Genomic DNA, 19,788 nt, shown 5'->3' with positions numbered 1-19,788 from the left:
CTTGGCCCTACTCCCCAACCTAAGTTAATTCATTAATTTAATTTAAATGTTTAAATGTTTTTTACCAAAACAAGCTCTCAGTACTTATGATTTTCCTACTCTTTCTGTGGCTGTCAAGTCCAAGTCTATCTTAGTTTAACTCAAACAGGAGGAAACAGTGCTTTTGATGGACACTGTTTCCAGCGGTGGATTAATCCATAGTTGGTGTTTTAGTGAGTATTTGTGGCAGTGGGACACTGTGTGTGGAACTAAGTCCAAATAAACTGCAGTGTGTGTATTCATGGTGGTTTGAGTCTCCACATGAAATTTGTCTGCAAGAGTAAAAATCACCGGAATTATTGGGATAATGGAGCGCTGTGACACTGAGGAGTAAAATCAGGCTTTGGATACAAACACAATGGGAGACATTGATTGTTGTTCTGGGTCTTTTCACAAGAATAATATATCAGTATTTTAGTTTTTCTCCTTTCGTTCTGTGATTAACTTTAAGTTGCTCTCAGTATACAGGTCTGTGCTCGAGCTGCAGAACGGTACAGTGAGAGGACTGTCTATTAAATTCAACATTCCGTCTGTTCTACTCTTCACAGGATGCAATACACAATAACAATTATTTAGCTAATATTATATGATCTTATTCTGCCTGTGCGTTGAACCTTATTCAAACAAGGACACCTTTAACCAAGCAGCCTGAGAAAAAAAAAAGTGTGATATTTAGCCACTTGGCAGAAGGGATAAACAAAAGGAGAGCAAATGAAGGAATGGATGGATCAAGGGGACAAAGAATTGTGCAAATGTTTACTTCTGCATTCAGTGCAAAAGAGGGATGGATAATTAGAATGACATTTAGCATAGCCAACGGTTTCCGGCTGTGTTGTCCGGCGCCGGCGTCTGCTTTCGTTTGGCAGCACATCATTAAATATCAACATGGCATCAATCTAGGGGCTGTGGCCATGAACTCCGGGCCAAACAAACGCTCATCAGCCACACCGTCAGTGGCAAGAGAGCCGGAGGTGGGTGGAGTATCACCGGCTTCCCTCTGCTCCCAAATGAGGTGAAACCACTGCTTTCCGCTAATATGTAACTGACCCCTGACAAGCACTATCTCCTGACTCAAGCTATGCAGAGAAATCCAGGAGGTCACATTAGCAGGCTAGTTATAATAGAGTGTCAAATGTCTGTCAGCGCATTCTGGGCTAAAAGGCTGTAGCCACACAATGAGTTGCCATCTATCTGAGGTTTAATACGTGACAACAGTGGACCACTCATAATCTATGGGCATCCATTAGCCAAGAGAACAGGGCCAGTATATGACATGATCCCTATCTCTCCTTTCATTGCTCTCCCTATTCCTCCCCATACTTGAATTAATGACACAAGAACCCAGGAGAGGAAGAGATCTAGTGCTCTCTCCACGTTATTTAAATGCCTCCTAATCCCTTTCCCACTGGAGGGGGGTGGGGGATGGGGGATGGGGTCAAACATGGCGTTGCAATAAGAGCGATGCAGGCGAGAACACGGCTTAAACATAAGGGGCCAAGCGATCTGCGCGTATGTTTTCGCATTAATGCAGACGGACATATTGATCCTGGATGCTGACTCTGAATGAAGCCAGCGAGTTCGAGCAAAGCTCATTAGACCCTGTGCATCCCTCTGGCCACAGTCAACAACAGAAACACACGGAGATGAAAGAAAAAAAAAAGAGAGACGAGGAACACAAAACACAGGTCACGTACGAGCATGTCTCAGAGCTATGGAAATGCTCACATAAAGGACGAGCATGTTGAATATATAGCTGCATCTAACCCTCTCTCTGGAGATCCCTCAGAACTCTATTGACAACCATAGTTGTATAGTATAAAAATACACTGACCTGCAGCCCCAGGGGGCTTCACATGTACAAAGATTGGCCAGATTATTTTAAATTATTTACATTTGGTGGATGTATTTACTCAGTAGTCCTTGTGTGTCGTACTTGTTATGGGGAATGACCTCAGTCAGTACCACACGGAAATCCATCCAAGATTTACTTATCTGAAAACTGGCAACGAAGAATTGATATTTCTGCACCTTTAAACAACTCCTCCATCAGCTGCAGCTGTCACAGGGAGAAGGTTGGACTTAAACACTGATATCATTTATAATTGCAAGCACCACATGCACACTGCTTTTCTATGAGAAATAATCATACAACATGAGATAGATGTTGCAGTTTCTTATGCAGAATTTAATAATACTAATAAAAAAGTCTGTTGAATAGACGTGTGGCTGATGAAGTGAAAGCTTTATGGGTGTAGACCTTAAAGCTGCCCTGCAGCACTTCTCTTGTAAGCAAACAAAAGTTATCATTACATTCAGTATTACAGCCCTCACCAAACCACACCATCACACACAACATATTGAATGCATTCCCTACCTCGTGAAATATTTGTGGAGATATTTAATATTTGAAACATTGCATTATTGACATGTGTGCTTACTTGCTGGGAATCACATCCTTCCTCTTTTGGTGCATTGCGATGTTTGTCGCCATGAGTGGAAGGAACACATTGCATTTACTCTTACTGTTTTTTTGTACACTTTCACACAAAGTTATTTTACTTGAATACATCAAACTGTTCCCATCTCAAAAGAAAGGTGATAAATCAGCAGCTGCAGCAGAGAAGAAGGAGCTGTGGCGTGTCTGAGGCTGCATGAGGGCAGAGCTCCGCAGAGGAAAGCCTCAGCTGACACTGTGGAAAGAAAAAAAAACATACATATGTGTGTGTGTGTTGACTGGCTGAGTGTCAGCATTGCTAAAAACAGGTTTCATCTATCACAATTTATCTGGTTTAGGCGACCTGCCCCTGAAAACATTTCTCCACAGTGCTGCCAAATACTCAACACTGTGTCTGTAGTCAATATCTGTGCTCTGTCTATGTGGTTAGATCTCTGCATGCATGCACGTGGTGTGTCATATTTCCAGCAGGCTTTGGCTGAGCCCAGAAACCACCTTAATCCTGCACTGGGTATACATTATCACATCTCGATGTCATATATTTAAGTGGCTGAAGGTATGTGTGCTCTTTAAAAAAACAAAAAACACCACAACATAGTTTTCAAACCTCTGTAGAATCAGAGGTAGGAATCAGAGCGTGCACAGTCTTAGCGCTGGTATAGTAAGCTCCAAGGTTTTCAGTCTCATTACTGGGGAGATTTGTGCACAGCCAGCTCAGCTGCCTCGTTTGAAAAGAGCACATCAATGAATGTTGTTGTCATGGTTTCCTTTGTTCCAACCTGCTTGAAGGAGTCACTTTGGATCGCTGTAAACTTGCAGTTGCAAAAGGAAGAGCGTGTGTGTGTGTGTGTGTGTGTGTGTGTGTGTGTGTGAGGTGATGCGAGGACAGAGGATCTGTGGCGGACCAATGAAAGCTTTGCTAACCTTTAGACGGAGAGAAAGAGAAAAGGACAAAAAGAGAGAAAGACGCTGTCTTGTTTGAAGTTATGTCCGACTGTTACTGAATTTCATTCTGTGGAACATCCCTCGTTTTTACACTGTTGCTATAGCAACACATCGCTTTAATTGTGGAAAGTATCTCAATTTCAGCTAACCCTCGTGGCTTGTAAGTCTGTGAACAAATGACTGGAGTAAGTCTTCACCAAACTTTGTCATGTGGTGGTTTTTGCCTAAGAGCAATTATTTCATTTACACTAAGAGAGGAGACGGTGAAAGACGTGGATCAGCTCAGTTTTATCTGCACACAATGCTCTCACTCAGGCCACTGACAGCAGTGTGCCAGCGTGCCTCTGACTCACATGTCAGATCACTCCTGCGTTCATTCCCTTCACTGGATTTCATCAGCAACTTCAGTAGAGTTCTAAAGTCACAGGGTCGACTTTGGAAAACAATAAAATCATTTCAAATAGTCGGCTGCATCTCTCAAACTGCACTTTGACAGTCATGTCTTCTTTATTTCTTTTCTCTTGACACAGCGCACTCAGATTGCTAGACAGACAAAATAGGCAAAATAGCTACTTTCAACTTTATGATCTATCTGTGAGGACACATAGTGAAGCAGTCCTAAAGAAAGTAACGTTTGCTTCATTTATTTCATACATGCAATACCACTACGGTCCTGCCACGTATTATATATGCATTATGTATTTCAGAGTTTCAAAGAGATTTAAGAGATTTCATTTGGATGGAAGTGGGAGTGACTAAAAATAGTATGAGGACCACAAAGATCTGCTTCACTTACTGTGTGGATCTAAATAACAGCAGTGAGCTGCATTTGGATTGACAGCGGATTGATCTGCCCGCAGGTTGGGGAGGTGGGAGGTGTGGTTCCTGATGGGATGCCACCCACTGTAGAGCAGACTGTTGGCCTTCAGCCTCACACCTTCCTCATCTGTGTTTGATCAGGAAGAAGACACACACCGACCAATAATAGTGCTCTGCTAGCAGAGCTCATCGGTTGACAGCGGTTTTATTTAGTATGAGCTCAAATCACATCTGACAAACAACGTCAAGTAACAATCAGCACATGGCCACATAATTAGGTATTCATACACTGACTAGCTCTTTGTGTCACTCTCCATGGATGTTAACTGCGAGCAGCACAAATTCAAACTGAAATCACATTCAGCCTAAAAGAATTCAATCACCTGTTTCCATTTGTTGTTAATAAAAGTGAAATGCTCCTTTAGGTCAGAGCTGGCTGGATGGGCGTGTCCGTGTCTGTGTTTGATTGACAGCAGCTGGCGGGCTGTCAGAGTGCTGCTGTAGGGAACTGGAGACAGAGTGAACAAACTTGTACTGTAGCGCACATGTCATGTGTAGACAGCATGTTGTTAGTGGTACTGAAGAGTAAAGGAGCACACCAGCGTCTAACTGGACCTCAGTGACACTCACAGGTATGTTCAAACATGCTGTTTAATGTGCTGCAGCTGAGAAGCTAATTAGCTTTCTAGCTGATAGCCGAACACTTTTCCTCTGTCAGTGTTTGGTGGCTTGTTCTGAAGTATGGTGCAGGACAGGATGTGTGTTTGTACGTTAGATAAGAAGAAGAAGACTTGGCTGTGGCTCTTCCTCTGCTCTGTCTAAGACGTGGAGACAAAGGATCTCCTGAAGCACTCAGTCCTGCAGCGCAGCAACATGAGCTGCTTTTCTGACCTGCATTGTGTTGTGGACACAGTTACTGCCTTATGCTGTAAGTCTATCTACTGTACTGCACATTTTCAGGCTTTTCTCAAAGAAGAAGATAGGTGAGGTGGTATAATACAGAACAGATGTGTTATGCACGTTTACACATTTACATTTAGTCATTTAGCTGATGCTTTTATCCAAAGTGACATACAGAGGAGGGAACAATCAAGGTACAGTGTGATAAGAAAGTGTTAGTGCAGCAGTTAGTAGGGATGGGAATCGAAATGGAATTGAAACACACAGAACCGGTTCTCAACAAGAACCGGTTCTGTGTGTTTCAATTCCATGGAATCGCTTGGCAGTTTATGTGACGATTCTCTTATCGATTCCAGAAAGCACGAATTACGTCACGTAACTTCTGCAAGTTTGGCACTTGCGTTGCAATCAGTAGTAAACAATGTCACCCACTCGGTTCAAACGCTCCAAAGTTTGGCTGCATTTTACCAAAACAGATGGCAACAGGGCGACTTACAATCATTGCAAAGTGGAGATAACAGCGTCGGGAGGGAACACGACGAACATGCAGAAACATTTGCGCACACAACATGCAATATTTTTAAATGAATGTCGTGTTTTTGACACGCCCATGTAACCCTTATTATGGTATTATAACATGAGCACAGGTAAGTAATAGTCAATGTTAAGAGATGGACCAGTACAGAAGACTATAAGCTAGAGAGAGCCATTGTTGTTGAGTAATGAAAAGACACAGTCAATGATTTGAAGTTTTTTTCCTTTTGTTTTTTGTGTGGCCACTTATTATTAACCAATAACACAATGAAAATACAACAGTTGTTGCAAGGCATTCAATGGAAAATAACAAACTAAAATAATAAAGCCGGCAAAAATGAAAACCCTTTTTGTCCCAAAGTTACCGTTGGGGCCCTTATTTCTTCGGATCCGTGTCAAGTGTCAGTGTATCAGTGTATGTTTGTTCTGTCCTACCACACAGTCCGTGAGGAAGGGGGAATGAAGGAATTCTTCTCCACTCTCAGTTCAGTATCAGTAGTTCAATGCGGCTCGCCACCCAGCTCACGCTGGGAATCTAGTTCTAATCTGGTTCTGGAACCACTCTCTGGATCTCTCGAACTTCACACGAAACCAGCTGGATCTCTCCTCTGGACGGTGGGATGTGGATCATCTAATGATGTCACAGGGAAAAAAAACCTGACCTACAAAGAGGCCAAAGGAAATCCAAATTGCATGTTGATTATCACTAATCAATAATAATGCTTCACATTAATTGGATTAAATTATCATCAAGCTCCCAAAAGGTTAAGTTGTACAACAATGTACTCAATTCAAACATTAACTCAGTTATGTAACCATAAATACATTTAAAGTGCATTTAATAACTAAATTCAAGTACTGTAACTCATTAATAACTGAAACAGTCTTAGTTACACTAGTAACACAGAAAATATCATTTTACAAAAAATAAAAAATATTGCATAGTACCCTTTAATTTTTTGTAGGAAACTGCATTAAATTCACCTAAACTCATGGTAATTAAGAGGAATTAAGGCCTATTGTGCTTATATGTCTCCCCTTGCACCGGTAACAATGGGAAACTGCACCAAAAATTCACCTCTGCATCTACCATAAGCACACACACACCATCATCTTATTATTTAACACTGAACGACAGTTTTAGAAAAATATTCTGAAGTAAACAGCTATAAAACACAATAAAACGATAATTTACATATGACACCAACCGAACTAAGTAGCTATACACCAGTCAATGGGCCATTAGCATCACATTATAGCCTATGGTGGCTATAGCACCATTAGCACCTTTTTCATGGCTATCTGCACAGATTAATGCAACTTTTAGCTGCTTTACACACACCCAACCAGGTTACACATGAATAAAAAACACATTCCAGCTTAACCGAACAGGTTAAAGGGTATTTTCACTCACCGAGTGATCAAGCTAGGAGCACTGTTTCAGGATTTAGCCGCGCCAGATCGGCGGAAATCATCCGGTCTCACAGAGCTCTACAAAGTTTAAATGTTGACAATATGCCGGTCAACCAGTGATTAACATCATCAAGAATTACTACAACTCGGTTTGGAACATTATTTTCATGTCTTACCCCGTGGATGCAACAGGTTTGCTTGCGGTTTGCATCAGGTAGCACATGAAACAACAGAGGTAACCATGACCGCAAAACCGGAAGAGAAAACCGGACGTGACCCTACGAGGTCAGTCACCTGAGCCCACAGGGGTTCACTGATTGGGTCACCCCACGTAGACCTCCGCAGCAACTCTATTTTTTCCTTTTTTCTCTTTATTTCTCCTTTTCTCCGTTTTAACCACTTTTACCCCAGGTTTTAACAGTTATTGGTGCATATGAATTAATTTTAACAGATTAACAATATATTTCAAAATAAAATGAACTATTTATGAAACATTTATTTACTCCAAAATAAAATAAACTGCTTTTTAGAATTTTTAATGTTTTTTCCAATAAATTGTTTCTGTCACCAATAAAAGGAATTATTTTAAAGGGATAGTTTCAACAAAATAATGTCACTTTATAGCCTGGGCTACACCCAGGACTGGAGATGAATCTCAACCTAGCAGCAGCGGCAGCAGCCAGGCTATGACCACCTCTGCAGATACTACGGAAGGTAAATAACACACTGCCTACCATGTTAGTGCGATGTGCTTCTTTGTAAAACATGCTATAACAGTTTACATTAAACGTGTGTATTTGCCACAGTTACACATCGTTACTAGGCTGTGGGTCTCTTTTGACCTCGCTGTTGGTTTTGTAAGGTCGTGATACTTCTAACTAAACAAAATTGATGCTGATCAAACAGTTTGTTCTCCTTTTTTTCCCACATGAGAATCGATAAAGAATCGAATCGTTAAGCAGAATCGATAATGGAATCGGAATCATAAAAATCTTATCAATTCCCATCCCTAGCAGTTAGTGCTGTGACATTCTTAAAGGGTTACATTTATCATGTCCAGCTGTTGGTAGTGTTGGAGAGGAGGTCCTCTCTAAAGAGCTGGAGGTCTTCAGGAGATTTTTAAAGGTAGAGAAGGACCTCCTGCGGGGAACAACAGACGAGTAGAGTCTGGATTGCCTTAACAAAGGGGTGGTAGAGCCAGGCATCGTTCATTGTAGGAATGCAATGGTCGTGAGATAACGTATGTCTGTATAAGGGCCTTCAAGTAGGTAGGTGCAGTACTGGAGACTACTTTGTAGGCCTAGGGAGTCAATCTTGATGTTGATGTGTATAGTAGGTTTGGCTGGGAGGAGCAGCAGTTCAGTTTTTGAGAGGTTCGGTTAGAGGTGGTGTGACTCCATCCATGTGGTGATATCTGAGAGGCAATCAGAGACCCATGCAAAGATCAACGGGTCGTCAGGAGGGAATGACAGATAGAGCTGGGTGTCATCTGCATAGTGGTGATAGGAAAAGCCATGTGAGCGGATAATCGGACCCAGGGAGGTGGTGTGGATAGCAAATAGAAGGGGCCCAGCACCGAGCCCCAGGGCACCCCTGTGATGAGGTGATGAGAAGTGGACAGCTGTCCAAGCCTAGGATACGCTGAATGAGTGCCCTGTCAGGTAGGATTCAAACCAGGAAAGAGTCGAACCAGAGATGCCCATGTTTGACAGAATAGAGAGGAGGATGTGATGGTTAACTGTGTAAAAGGCAGATGATAAGTCAAGCAGAATAAGGACAGAGGACTGTGATCTGAACCTTAGTGGTGGTGAAGTGAAGCTAGAAACTGCAGTTCCTCTTGTCGTCCACTTGAGGCTGTCAACAGAAGTGAGTCAATTTCCATAAGTCTCCATGTTCAAATGTCCAACTTCACAGCAGAAATAAACATGTTTACAGCCTGGTACAAAAAACTGTTTTGGTCTCTATAGCTAATTTCCCCGGCAACTGTTTTGAGGGTGAATTTCTATAGAACTTACCTTATTATATTAAGGATTAAAGTTTGCAGAATTAACAATGTGGCCATGTTCTATACAGTCTATACTGGAACCCATTAATGAACAGAAGAGATCCCTACAAGAATGCAAAACATACAGTATCTGCAATATGCAAGCAGCAGTAAATTGTGAAGCTTGATACTGCTATATTTCTGATCAGCATGTAAGCATTGGTTGCAAATCACTTTTATAAAACAGGTCCCAGGTGAGTACACTGAAAGGTTCTTCAGAATTTCAATTGTTTTTTTAACCCAAAGGGCACGATGAGGTCTGACATTATTAATGGCAAGACTTGTTCATTTTTGTTGGACTATTATTTCAAAGTAACAGAGCATCTCTTGGTATAATGTTGGTATTGGATACAATTTGCATCCAGTGCAAACATTCAGAGCCAGAAATTAGCATGTAACAATGTGGAAAGTAACAGTGAGGTTTTTGTCCAGACTAGTTCCTGGTCTCTAGGGATGTCAGTGTTGGTCGATTTGACTTGGCTGCTGCTGGTAGCAGTTCTCGTACATACTAGCCCTCCACACATCCTGTGCTGTACATGCCTGTATGCTGAATTTGGGAGCCCATGGGTTCACCAGATCAATTCATGAACCAGAGTCAGACAATGACTGTCTCATATTAGCCTGTGGATACTTCCTGCTGCCTGTAGACTTTGGTGAGACTTTCAGAGAGATGGCTGAAAGATGAGCCTTACACTTCCAGTACTTGGAAGTATTTAGAGGTTTAGAGCAGACAAAGGATGAACTTCCAACCCTCCAAATTTGTCTGTCTTTCACCATGCCCTAACTGCCTACATAAATTCAAAAATCAGTTTTATTACTCTGATACCGTTTGCTGCTGTTTTCACAAGGGTCTGTGTGATTTGTGGTTAATGGGCTCATGGTTCTTTAAAGATGAGTTTTAAGCCGGACTTAAAAAGAAAGGAAAAGAAAAACTAAAGGAGTAAATGAACAAGTTCAAGCATCAGATACAGAATTTATGGTTTTGTTTGAAGAATGTGTCAGTCTACATCAGCTAGTAGGATGGGGTGTATACCCCATCACCTTGACGTCCACCCCCTCAGAGTATACTGCAGTCCTTTTTACATTCTGGACAGTGGCATTTGAAATAATCTCATCTCAAAGACTCAAACTGACTTCAGTGCTTTCTCCTTTGAAAGATTCATTGGATGGAAGTTTTTTGCCTGTCATCTTTAAAATTCAGCCTGGAAGTCTGTCACTGGGGGAGTAAAAAAAACAACAGGAGCAGTTGACAAGTGTGGACAATGATGGAAACTTTCTTTGCCGATGGGAAGCAGGCCTGTCTGCAGGACGCTGGCAGTGACAGCGGGGACTGGAAACTATTTGCTGAAACTATCTCAACCCGCAAGCCATTTATCAGGTGGACTGTAATGAACAAAAGCACTATCTCAGAACTTTTTGTCTGCCGTTCGATACCATATCTGTCCTCTGTCGCTATCTAGTTAGTGCTGCTCTGAGGGATCGCCCTGCCTGACATTTGGGACTTGTCAGACACAGTGATGGATGATTGAGGGGGTTGTGGTAACACGTCTACCTAAACGCTCTCTCTGTGGAGGGATTCTGGCTTCCTCTAAACACGGCCACTGTGGGTTTTTACCAGTTTGCTAACAGTCCTGCAGAGCTGTGCTGCTGGACAGATTCTATCCAACCCTGTTTTTGTTCTGAAGAGTTGAGTTAAAAGTTCTCTCTGAATGCAGCAACAGTGTGTAGACTGGAACCTGTCTTTTATATTGCTTAGCCTATACTGCAGATTCTTGGTTAAAAAAATGACTCACTAGTTGTGTTTCTCTTCGACTTAATACACTTCTCTATCTCCAAAGAGCTCCACCAATAACAGTTAAGTTTATTTCAGTGTATTTCAGTTTCTGGTCTAGACCAAAGAAGAACCCTGATGCCAAACATGTTCAGGTATTTATACTAAAAATACTTTTTAAAACTACTTACATTTTTGTTAGGTTGGCTCATATTGCAAGTCCGATTCACCAAATAAATTTCCCATTATGCTAATGAGATTTGTTTATTTATGCTCCTAAAGTTACTATGTAGATTTCATTCACAAAGTTTCAGTAGTGGTTAGAAGAAAATAATAATTAATAGTAGCCTACAGCTGCCAATGATGTGTGGTCAGAGCAGCATTAAACAGATTACCAGATTAAGTTAAATTTAGATGCCAAAAATATGTTTTTACAGAAAAGCTGTACATGATAAGAGGCAGTCCAGGGGACTTTGTAGATGATGTTTCACTTGTGTGTAATGTGTCTGACATGGTGTCTGTGGCTCGGGAGTTAGAGCACCTTGTCCACTAATCAGATGTTCAGTGGTGCTTTATTTAAGGGGCTGCATTTACAGAATACATCTTTCATAACTGTTGTCCTTAGTGCGTACTCATCTGAAAATAAGAATGTTTTTGTACTTTAGAATGAGCCCTTTTATAGGTACAGACAGTCCTCTTCCACAGAGTGCGCCATGTTGAACTACCATGTGTCTACAGTAGCCCGGAAGAGACAAACTAAACAGGCTCTAGACAGAACTGTTTGCATATGTTGTTTTCTTGTCCACTTCAGTTTCTCCACTTGGTGACAGTGGCAATTAAAAAACCTGATTTAAAAGGCAGAAACCTTGAGCAGAACCTCATGGTGGATGGTCATCTGCTGCTATAGGTTTAGCTCCCAACAAATATCTGTAAAACACTGAACCACACTTAAAATGATAATTATAATATCACACACGTTTTCAGCACTTACATAGACATTTATCGTACTCATTATTAACTAACCAGAAAAGATAAGATTGTGTGCCTTTTCTAAAGAGTTCAATGAAGCTTCTGTCATCTTTTGTAAAGTAAATGAACATGCTGCGTCGATGTTGTCCATAGTTTGCTTGGGCGGGGGGCTGTGCACTGAATGATGAAACTGCCTATGGTACAAGTGCTTGCATAAATGTACGGTATGTTTAAAATATTTAAAAACAGCGCAATTATTCAATATTTCTTTTTTTAAGCTTTATCTGACAGAGACAGCTAAAGAGTGACAGGAATGTGTGGAGAGAGAGAGAGAGGTGGGGAACGACATGCAGAAAAGGACCGCAGATCGGATTGGAACCTTGGGCCACTGCGCCAAGGACTAAGCCTTTGTACACGGGGCGGATGCTCTACCAACTGAGCTAAACTACACCCCATCATTCAATATTTCTTTATAATGTCTGTCATAACTCATTCTTTAATGAGTGAACGCTGGAGTAGTGATAAATGCACTCACACACACACACACACAAACACACACACATACACATACACGCACACACACACACACACACACACACACACACACACACACACACACACACACACACACAGGCCCCCATGCTAGCTGGTATAATAGCAAAGCAGGTCCAGTGAGAAGAGCTTTACCATGCATGAATGATAGGCTCGGTTCTCCCTTTTACATTCACAAAGCCAATTCCCCAACCTCCATATCTCTGAACCACACACACACACACACACACACACACACACACACACAGCTCTCCGCTTCCATAGCTTTCCCTCTCTGATTGCAATTAGTGAATCATGCACTTGGACTTTGGCCAGCTATGCAGGATTAAATTATTCATAAATGTTAATAGGCGCTGCCTCCCTCTCTCCCTCTCTCTTTCTCTCTCTCTCTCTCTCTCTCTCTGACTCTCTCTCTCATCCCTCCAATCTGGGCCCTAGCTCATACAGCCCATGCCGGGGAGATAATATTGACCTTTTCATTGGGGCATGTTATTAGGAGCTGCTCTCTATTAAAACAAATGATGACATTGTCTGTAAAGCACAATACAATAAGTCATTTCAAAGGGATTACTTTAGCTTCCGCCCGGCGAGAGCAAGAGTAAACTCAATACAGCTCTGGAAAGTCAAACTAAAATGAACAATGATGAATGAAGTAAACAGTAGCTGGGGGAAAGAAAAACAATAGAATCCAGTTTAGCAGCGTAGCGGCTCTGTGATGCAGCCTCACCACTGTCATTTGCATACAGCAACGCGCAGATTCATTACTGTCGGCAAAAATCCTTTTATCTCCAATTTTGTCTTAAAGGTGCTACACACAGTGGTTTTTAAATAGCAGCATGTCTTTGTCAAATTAATTGTTATATCTTGGTACAGAGTAATTACTGTTAACAAATGGTGTTTGCTTTCTATCTTTATACAGTTAGCAGTCTAGTGGTATTGTTTGTGCTGTTGTGTCTCTGCATGAAGACCATGTTCCCCGTAAACCTTGTTGTTCCCACCTTCTCTAAGACTGAATTTACCAGAAAAGCAACAGCACCAACAGAACCAACAGGAGCGTTGGTAGTTTGACATTGGTATCCACTAAAACCCTTTACTGAGTTTAGGGTGGACGGTGCAAATCTGGAAACCTCATCTTTCCTACCAACAGTTGATTCATTTTTTTCAACTTTATTTGTTCAGGAGAGCTTTATGAAGAGCACTGCTCTCTTTTTCCAGTAATTGCAGGGTCACCGGTTCAGTTCTGGGCTCCCCTCCGTCCAGTCAAGGTGTCCTTGAAGAAGATAATGAACTCCAAATACTCCCAATGGCTGTGACGTCGGTGTGTGAATGTCGCTATGGCTCATCAGGAGCAATTGCCACTTTGCATGGCAGCCTCTGCCATGAATGTGTGTGTGTGTGAATGTGACAAGTGTTGTAAAGTGCTCTGAGTAGTCAGTAGATTAGAAAATGTCCATTTACCATCACATTCACTCACAGTTATGGTGCAAACACACTGGATCCGTTGAGTTAAGTGAAAACATGTCAAGTGCTGATCAAATATGAACCATGATTTTGTTACTGCATTGCCTATTTCCCCTCTAAAATATTCTAGAAACATGTTTTAGTGTTCTGTTTATCTGTAATATGAGAGAATACCAAGTATCACCCAACTGGCCATTGGCCAGAGAATGTTTCATAGTGGTTCAGTTGATTCTGTGTCAGCACCTTTACATATTCACACCTGAAACTGCCCATTAGAAGTCGATAACAACCTATTGTTCAAATTAAAAAATGTGGCATTTAAATAAGACAAAATATCGCTGTAATGAATGTTCAAATGTCTTTTTTTCTTAGCACTTTGAGGACCTCGTCATAGAGCCGGCCGTTAAAGAGTTTTATAGTTTATATTAGTTCTTTATTCAATATAAAGAAGGCTGCATGCATGGGCTTTAATGTACTGATATACTGAATATTTTAGTTTAAAGACACAGTCAGACTTTGATTTATTGTTTCCAGCTGTTTGCAGCCTGATCTTGTCATTACACAAAAGTGTATAAGCAACAAAACAATTTCTGTTTGCATGCAGCCAAGTGTATTAATAGCAAATTTATTTAAATTCTTTTGGTCCAGCACTTTCATTTAATGTCCATTAATGGCTTACCTTTAGTTTTCAAATCTCCATCTTGACAAATGGATGTTTACCATTTTGCATTTTTGTATGCCCTGCCTAACACTTTACAGTGAAGGTTTCTTAGGTGTGAACTGCTATCAGCTCTAAAGTCAAAATGAACCCATTGATATTTTCTGGATGTTCAAATGCTACATGTAATAGCTTTAATCTGCTGTGATTCATATTTACATTCTGTTTCATAGTGTTTCATATTTTAACACATGCTTTGGTGTGACTATGAAAATCAATCAGCTCTTCTTTCCATCACTGCTTTGTCACACATGCAACAGACTGACTGTTGGTCATTATGCATGTTGAAAGACCGGACAGCTTCATAGCTCAGTCCATCCGACTGCCTGTCAATCACTCTTAAGTCCAACATCCAGTAAAAGAGGTAAGGCAATGTGAGCATCGTGCTGCACAGGCAGGATGAGATTGACGGACAGAAAGAAAAAGACAAGATTAAAGCGTGAATCTCTGTGTAGTTGTCCGTCCTCCAGAAAGCTCAAACATTTGAGGAGCATCTTATGGTTTGGAATGGAAAAGGGCCTCTTTGTTATTTTGTTGTTTCTTTCCTGAAGTGATGCCCTCCAGCTCTCTGTGTTCAGTTGAAGTTAGTTGCACTGACAGAATGCAAGGATGCAGGTGGTGTGTCTGAGAGGTAATATCGCATACAGGTGGCCAAATAGTCCTGTGATACCTGAGTCTACAAGTTGTGACATTTGACTTCAGCACACGATAGACAGCTGGCAGAACACGTGGGAGATAACAGCCCCTATGTGAGGATCTGAAAACTTTGGATTTTAGTGACTCCTGGTGGTTGTTTGGGCTGATGATGATGTTGATGAATTTTAAATAATCCGCAGAGAGCTAACTACAGCTTGTCCACATCACCTCTGGCTCATAAATATCCTGCCCTGCCAGGACTTATCTGTGACATTAAAGGAAACTTAAGTGACAATTGCTGAATTTACACCCGGCCTGGAGCCCACTAGTCTGACACCCCTCTGTGTGTGTGTGTCATGCAAAGACTACATATGACATCAGAGGAGGCCAATTTACTACAGGATGTAACTCTAAACAGTGAGGACACAACACACTGTGAACTTCATATGTGCATAAAAGAGGTATGTGAGGAGAGATGTGATTAGACCCCTTGGTGATGTCATCATTTTTAGTCTTGCCATAGCTGTAAAGTAATGTACTGACAGGTGTCACTCCCCGATGGAATCCAGAGTCTAGTGATGAACAGTCATAGCTACTGTAAAGATCTGGATGGATGTGATGTGGAGCAGGATTCTTGATGAGCTCAGTGGTACTGTAGGACCAAATGCACAGCTGGTCGAGTTTCTGCTGAAAGCGGAGGTGGATGGGTGGAGGCGGGGTCATGTCAATTAGGCACCGAGATGACAGCTGACAGCAGAGAAAGGAACCGATTAAAAGACTGACAGACACAAAATGGTTGTCTGAGAGGTTGTAGCAAAAGATTGGTTGAAGTGAAAAATGTGACATTAGTCAGCTGTGGGAAGAAAAAGGTACTGATGATTATTGTTATCAGGTATTTTAACATTTAAAAATCAATATTGGTATTAAACAAAAACCAATGTTCAACTGTACTCACATTGAAAATATTTTCTAGTAGGGATCTTCTGATTTGTCTGATCTGATAATTTACTTAAATGTTGAAATATGTATCTGACACACTCCTTTATTTTTAAAACTGTAGTTGAAACTGTGAAATGTATCATTGCTCTGATATCATAAGCATCTTCCCATCACAAACAATCATTGTTCGAATCCAGCTACTGCATACAGAGAGCGCACAAAACCAGAAAATGTTTCACTCTGGCACGCCGACATGTTACTCAGACAATTATCACTGAAGACCAGATGCAAACAAACACACGTTCATAGACTGTACAAAACACGGACATAGTCTCCGTGGTGTCACTCACAGGTTTCTTAAGAGCCATTATGAAGCTCAGTGTGGAGGCCATCTTGGCATACCTTCCTCCACTGTCTCCTGGTTAATAGGGAGTGTGCGGGAGTGTGGTTGCTCAAGCAAGCCATCTGTAATGGCTAATTTTGGATTATGAAGAGCCAGCCTCAAGTGGACGTTTGAGGAACTGCACTTTTTTTTTTTTTTTTTTTCGTGTTGACATCTGACCTACTCTGTTTTGACTTTTGAAAACTGATATGAGATCTGATTTTTGGGCCTTTTATCATGGACTCATCATGGATATTAACTGCATTCTGTTTTTATTGTAATCCCTTGTTCAGTACATTAGTTACACTTGTATACTTTTACTCAAATTCTTTGTGGATACAGGTACATTCCTTCATTTAGTGCAGTCTGTTGTCAGTGTTTGTGTCTATCTTGTGTCTGTCCTCAATACAAGCTGAAACAGTTCCCTGTCAAAAGATGCCAATCATCCTTGAACTATTTACTCTTAGTTGCACTGAACAATTTCTCAAACATCACAACAGAGCTGACAGTACACAATGTGTGATACAGGTTGGATTCAGCAGCTGAAATTCCTCCAGCAGCCTTGAGTTTTGACATTTAAAAAAAAAAGGAAACGGCAGATAGCAAACTGCTATTGTGTGAGTATCCTTCCCATGAAAAGGCCAAACTTTAACTTATTGCCTTTATTATAAATCAGTGGTGACAGACCGCGGGCCCAGTCTGACATTTTGATGGAGACGTCCTGTGCCTGATAACATGCAAATTCAAATGATGCTGCTGGGGCTACAGTAGTGCTCATATATGTCTTTCCTCTCTCTCTCTTTTCCTCCTCTCTACAGCTCTCTCTTCAGGGCAATGATGCGTGATGCTATCTATTACACTGCTCTGTGTATTTGCATTCTTGGTCGGTAGCAAGCGTTTTTAATAATGTCACAACAGATGATGTTCTGCTGCCGGGGGGCTGGGGGGTGGGGTAGAGTGACACCATCACAGTTTGTCAGTGCACATGGAAATAGGCAGCGCTGTCCTCAAAAGGGAACAGCAAAGAGAGAGGAGGGGTCAACTGAATTTCAATGATGACTTTATTCAGTTGGTGAGGTGAGCAGGAGAGGGTGGGGATGGATGATGTACAGTTGCAGGTTTGCAGACAGTATGGAAGGATACATAAACTGTATGAATGGTGTGAATGGTCCTGAACTGACATTTTGACTGTAAATGTAGCCTTTGAGAAGTTCAACCATCATGTTTTTCCTTTGATCTGTCTGTTTATTGATCATCAGTCATAAATGTATTGTCAGTGTTCCTCTGCTTAAGAAAGCACTCACACTCACAATAGACCACCATGATTTTTTTTTTCTTTTTATCCAGATGTTATTCATGTTAAAAGCATAGAGGGCTGGCGGCTCTGACCATCTCCATCTTGGCAGTCCTGCCTCTGTTACCACCACACTAATCCAGAAATGGACAAAGAGGTGGAGCTGAGGCAGGCTGAATGAAGCCTGGTTGCTCAAACAGTCCACTTGTATTGGCACTCACCTGTCAAACAAAGCAGCCACGTTCTTAATTCTGCATAACTTTAAGCCTTAATATAACTTGAACAGGTGAGTTGTATAAAAATTCACCCATAAATTCAACCATAATTATTTTTTATTTTTTTATTATTATCGCTGACTGTATAAATAATGCTTAACCATGACATCACCCACATATTTTTGAGGAGCCGTTGTGAAGCTCAGAATATGCTGTGCTGGTTGATGCCATGATGGCAGTCCTGCCTCCAAGCTAATCTAAAAAAATCAGCAAAGACATGGATCACCAGTGGACCTGAAGTGGGCCGAAGAAAGCCTAGGTGCTCTAATAAGCCATCTGTAACAACACCAACCTGTCATTCAAAGCAAGCACAGTCATAATTCTTTATAACTTTAAGCCTTAATATTATTTGGACAGGTGAGTTGTATATAAATTCACCCTCAGTACAGTTGTCATGAACAGGGAAATTAGCTACAGAGACCAAAACTGTTTTTTGTACCAGGCTGTAAACATGTTTATTTCTGCTGTGAAGTTGGACATTTAGACATGGGGACTTATGGAGACTGACTCACTTCTGGAGCCAGCCTCAAGTGGATTAAGAGAGCAGATTAAGAGGTTCTTTTGTGACCCCACATCAACATTGATCTTTAAATTTCATTTTCAAACTTTTCGTCTTCAGCCTCAACCAACACTGACTCAAGCAGCACCAGTCAGGATTACTCAGCCCTCCTGTTTTGGCTCATCACTGCAACATGTTTATAGATTTGGATCTTTCTCTCTCTCACTTCTTAATAAAGGCATTGTTGTGTCACATCTATTTGATCTCTCTTTACTGAAATGCCTTTTGCCTTGAAAACAGTACACCTGTACAAGTGCTTTACCTTATTCTCACTCAGTGTAGCTTTATAATGAATTCAAGGATACCCATTCAAGCTTTGGAAACCTTGGGCTAACAGCCACATAAACACACACACACACACACACACACACACACACACACACATACACACATACCAAAACCCTAGTTACACTGTTCTATTGAGGACTAAAAGCCAAGCCACAGTAATCATAGAGGTAGATTAGCATAACGATACAAAGCAATACGCCAGGCTTTGGCTGCTAGTCAATGCAAAACCATGACCTCCTATAATTACAACAGGCAGGATGCTTCCAAAGAGGTTTTCTCTGTGTGTTTGTGTGTGCACGTGTGTCTGCTTGAATGCCCTTCACATAGGGGCTTAAATGAAATGTGAAATAACAACGTCTTATCATTGTCTAAAAATGTGATGAGCTTGTTTGATGACCATGGTCTAAATAAATATCACAGTGAGTAAGGGGCCTGCCTGGTGGATGACAGTTTGACTGCACAATTACATGAATAAACAGCATGAATGCATGAATACACATGATGAATGTATACATGTATAGTTGAAAACATGGGGATGGGGTTTGGTGAACAAACTTTAAATCCCAGTTGACCAGCCTCAAAGTGAAGTACTGTGTTAAAGGAACATTCCAATAGTTTGTGACACTGTCTCATTCATTCTTTTCAGAACCTAATGCCTACACTACCCATGACACAATGTTGATCCTGAATAAGTTTGGTATTAGCTTTAACTGTGTTGGAGTTTAGACAGGCTTAGGCTAAATATGTTCTCTGTGCTCCCTCTCTCTCATTCACTGTCTATGTTGACCAGTACTC

General features: G+C 41.3%; 2 long non-coding RNA genes across 2 annotated transcripts; one reads left to right on the top strand and one right to left on the bottom strand.

The window, feature by feature from the left end:
* Window positions 1–4,726: 4,726 nt before the first annotated feature.
* LOC113744452 (uncharacterized) lies at window positions 4,727–7,795 on the top strand. Its single transcript, XR_003461540.1, has 3 exons — window positions 4,727–4,890; window positions 5,034–5,186; window positions 7,746–7,795. It is a non-coding gene; the product is annotated as an uncharacterized LOC113744452 (long non-coding RNA).
* Window positions 5,930–7,721, bottom strand: LOC113744451 (uncharacterized). The gene is made up of 3 exons (XR_003461539.1): window positions 7,282–7,721; window positions 7,107–7,183; window positions 5,930–6,354 (listed from the first exon to the last, which is right to left on the bottom strand). It is a non-coding gene; the product is annotated as an uncharacterized LOC113744451 (long non-coding RNA).
* Window positions 7,796–19,788: the final 11,993 nt, after the last annotated feature.

This window comes from Larimichthys crocea, chromosome XXIII (genome assembly GCF_000972845.2).
Source record: "Larimichthys crocea isolate SSNF chromosome XXIII, L_crocea_2.0, whole genome shotgun sequence".
Taxonomy (NCBI): domain Eukaryota; kingdom Metazoa; phylum Chordata; class Actinopteri; family Sciaenidae; genus Larimichthys; species Larimichthys crocea.
This window is presented reverse-complemented; position numbering and strand designations above follow the sequence as displayed.